General features: G+C 39.8%; 1 long non-coding RNA gene across 1 annotated transcript; it reads right to left on the bottom strand.

Moving 5' to 3' along the window:
* Positions 1-2,123: 2,123 nt before the first annotated feature.
* LOC106941606 (uncharacterized) lies at positions 2,124-4,241 on the bottom strand. Its single transcript, XR_001423410.1, has 2 exons — positions 2,377-4,241; positions 2,124-2,257 (listed from the first exon to the last, which is right to left on the bottom strand). It is a non-coding gene; the product is annotated as an uncharacterized LOC106941606 (long non-coding RNA).
* Between the last annotated feature and the right edge of the window lie 56 nt (positions 4,242-4,297).

Below are 4,297 nucleotides of genomic sequence, written 5' to 3'. Positions count from 1 at the left end.
GGAACAAAACGCGTCTCAGGATTTGCGTTAGCTTGTATGTACGGCAGCTCTCAAGGAGGAATCTCGTCAGCTGCGGCGCTTGCAGTTTCTCCTTATCAGTGCGAGAGAAAAAAGTTCACAATAGCAAAAAAAAAAAGAGACAAAAAAATGCTGAGCTGGTGGCTCGGAAAGCAGAGGGGGAAGTGACAGCAGACAATATAATCACATTTACCTCATTATGTGGTCTGAATTTTGTGTGCCGTGTCAAATAAGTGAATAGGAAGTGATGCGGTCAGATGGAATCCTTGTGTGTTTGTACCTCAACAAACACTGGGATATTTTTTATCAGTAAACCAGTAAAGCCTCATCAACAAAGAAGAGCCAACACATAAAAGTATCCCACTCAGGGTGGCTCTTTTTATGGTGACATTTTTACAAATAAAGTGGAGTGAGAGGGAGAATGGAGTTGAATGCATGGAAAAAAGAAACGGAAGTGCAACAAAGCACGGAAACTGAACAAAACAGGTCAAATGTGTCAGAAATCAATCAAGTATATCCCATCACTGCAGGTTAACGTCACATTTAGCTCCAATAGACCTTAAAGGTTTTCTCCATGTCATATTCAACATACTGATGGCAGTGTTTTCAAACTTTCAGATTTCTAGACTTCTCAATGCTAGCACAGAATCTACGCACACAATTCCAAAAGTAGAATAAAAAGTATATAAAATTTCATTTCAAGTTTGATGCAAACCATTTGGACAAATCGGTGAAGTGCTGGGAAGACAGCTGAACTGACTTTGACCTCTTTGCATGTAAATTATTACCACTCACAAAACCCCGTACCAACACTAACGTTTTAAGCTTTGTGACATTGTGCTTGTTTTTTGTTTTGTTTTGTTTTGGGTTTTTTTATCCAGTTAATTTTAACTCCATTTATCGACTCATTTGAGTTTGACTCTTAGGATGTGTGAATCGCTTAGGCTATAATTAATATGTGGTGTGAATTTCACGTCAACAGCCCCGCTGGAAATATGTTTGCTGATAAAAATGTTGACATTTTCCGTACTTATTTTCCCTGCTGCATCCTCGCATACAAGCAGGGCCACATACACACGGGCTGACACACAAACCCCCTACTGCACAAGCCAAAGAAACCATAGAGACGGGCCCAGAAAACAAAGAAAAGGAGCGGAAGGAAGATGAAAAGTGTCTATGTTTGGAGCCAGCTGGGAAAAGATAACAGTAAATTAGAAATTGGATTAAGATTAAAAAAAGAAAACAAATTAACAACATCCAATTTAGAGGCAGCAATAAGTACATAAATAGAGAGATTCATAAAAAGCCTTAAAGAAAATGATTTCTGTCATGCATTCTCTGCTTTGGCATACTTAATCTTTGTTGATCCATCTTGCTGCACCTGTCAAAGTCGAATTTAATGATTGAACAAGCAGATATGTGAGCAGATAGGAGAAGCTGCCAAGGAAACTGACGTAATTGGTCCAGATGTGTTGAAAATCTTATCTTATGAAAGGGGGATAAAAATCTGAGCTAAGGAGCAAACAGCAGAGCCCCCAAAGCTTTACTTCCATTATATACTGAGCCCGAAGCTGTCCTATTACAACCTAAGCCCGGTGCAGCTTCAAAGCCACTTCATAGTGTCTGTTAATGGCGCTGATGACAGCAGAGAGGATTTCTGCGCCAGGTAGAATGACACAAGTCAAAGCAGCAAAAAGGAGGCGTTGTGTGGTAAACAAGTGGAGAAACTCAAAAAAAAATTTTCATTTTTAACATTAGGCTTGAGCGCTTTAAGTCATTCTGTCACTAAACACAGAGCTTGCCCTTCTCATGGGTATGCACAATGAAAAACACAGAGTTATTGATAAAATAAATAAATTAGGAAGCAAAAAAAAAAAAAAAAAACTTTCAATTCTTGTTGGAAGCATGCAGGGAAGGGAAGGGGGCAGACATGAAAGGTTACTCTTTGAATGCATGTTTCACAATGCTTTGAATTATTCCGACTCCTGGTCTCTTGCTGTTACAGCAAACAACAAGGCTTTCATGTTTTTCTCCGACATGCAAGAGGAAAAGCTCACCAAGTCAATTCATCTCTGCTGTTGCCTCACTCCTAATGGTTCATGGCACATGAGACCACTCAAGTGCCAGGTTCAGACATTTTCTGTCTTGTGTAGTCCTCCGGCTTAAACTCCGGTGAGCAATCTTCTCAGTGGTGCTCGCTGCTGCCACAGAATCACAAAGCCAGGGCAGAGCGTGGCTGCTTTTGAAAGGACAAGAGACAGAACAAGCAAATCTATTTATAAGAAGCAAGCGGGATAATTGTTGAAAAGGTTAGCGCAGCCAGAGCAGGTAACAAGTGAGCCGCGTGTTGATGCGCACAACAGGATGAGGAGGCGATGCTGCCGACAGGAAAAGTCACGGTCAGAGGGAGCGCCGTTTGAATCCGATGTCAGTAAGCTACAAAAGAAGCAGACGCCAGCCGTGTTTAGGCGTCAACAAAGACTTCACAAACTATAACAGCACAGATCCACAGACTATACAGAATCAAACACAACAAAGAAGCAACAACACTTTTTTATGTCATATTTTTGAACACAAACCATTTAAGGCAACGTCACGCCAGACTAAGGTCATCCACAGACATGTAAACTGAGAGGTTTTCAAAATAGTTCCTCCAGTTTATTTATGTATACCCACACAATTTCCCACACAAGCGGAGACAGACTCACACAGCCTGAAAAAAGAATCCACCAGAGCAGAAAGATCGAATTTCGTCTTTTTTTTTTTTTGTTTGTTTTGTTTTTTACAAATGTACAACAGAAATATTGAGTGGCAAAGCAGACCTGACAGACATGCTCATTTTAGCACCTGGGAAATATTGCAATCTTTTAAACATTTCTGAATGTTTTCACATTAAAACCCACAAAGTAGAATGTATTTTATTGAGGGTTTTTTTTCCTTTAAAGACCAAGAAAAAGTCGTGTGTAATTATTTAATCTGTGAAAACTTGTTTTAAAACTTATGACCAAAAGACCGAAAAACACGACATCCAAAAGTACCTAGTCATCTCCATGGATACTGTGGAAAACTCTTTATGAGTATATTTCTATAAGCGTCTCAAACCAAAAAACATTTCAAATCCAATCAAATTAAATCCAATCCGTTCCTCGACCCTTAATGAAGATGTTTGTTCACCAATATTCTCTAACAAACTTCTCAAGATTGCTGGTTTTTATTAGGGGGTATCAGGCTGAAGGGGGCTAATTATAAATGCAAAACATACTTTGGATTTTTATTTGCTAATCATTTTCTCCTGGAATAATGTATTTTTATGTTCAGTAAATCCTAAGAAAAGTCATTTAATTGAAAGTATTTAAAGGTATAACACTTTGAAAACTAAACATAAAACGAATCGCGCACGGAACCATTTGTACAAGAGTAAATGTGCATCACAAAATGGTTGAGACAAAAGCTCTAAAAGATCTTGCAAGATAAAAAGCCCTGGGAACTTTTGCTCACGACCACTTTAGAAGATTACAAGAAAGTCTGGCTCCTTTGAAGCAAAAGCAAACTGAAACGAGGGGTGGCTGAGAATTCAGCAGCTTACTGTAAATAAAGATTCCATCTGCGAGTGTGGAAGTGAATGTTTCCTTTACATTCCACATTTCAAGCCCTTCATTTGCTCCAATGCCGTTACCCTCCAGAGATATCATGCCCCACAGTGTCCCCTCGTGCCTGCCTTGCTCAGCTACCAGAGAAGCCAGTCAAGCCGAGAGACTCAGAGAAGCGATGCATCACTTGATGACATGGGCTGATAGATGCCTGACAGACTGCCAAACCCGTCGACGTGCTACATGAGTCAAGAACAAACACTCCTCCGACGTGTGTAGATGTGCTTTTGCACATGTATCCATCATCGCCATGTAGGAGGTGTGTGTATGTGGATGTGTTTTTAAAAGCTGGCCTGGGTGAGAGAAACCATGCAAACTGTCCGTCTCAGCTGATGGAGGAACGAAGGGGGCCAAGTCCAGACCCAAGGCTCCGAGAATGAGGAAAGTAGAAATGGAAATTAAGTTCGCCTGACTCAGGGAAAATCAAAAATAATCATAAATCAATGTGTGTACATGGAGCAGTAGAACCAGATATTTACATACATTTCATAAAAACTCACATAATCTTTTTTTTCCCCCCCTCACCATCTCACATGAAAACAGACTAAGCTTCCCGTTTTAGGTCAATTAGGATTGTCGAGATTATTTTAATTGGCAAAATTTCTAAATAATGATAATATGGAAATATA

The sequence above is a fragment of the Poecilia latipinna genome, unplaced genomic scaffold (assembly GCF_001443285.1).
Source record: "Poecilia latipinna isolate Pla-1442-1.1 unplaced genomic scaffold, P_latipinna-1.0 Scaffold3760, whole genome shotgun sequence".
Taxonomy (NCBI): Eukaryota; Metazoa; Chordata; class Actinopteri; order Cyprinodontiformes; family Poeciliidae; genus Poecilia; species Poecilia latipinna.
The sequence above is the reverse complement of the archived record's forward strand: the minus strand, read 5'-3'. Positions and strand labels throughout refer to the sequence as shown.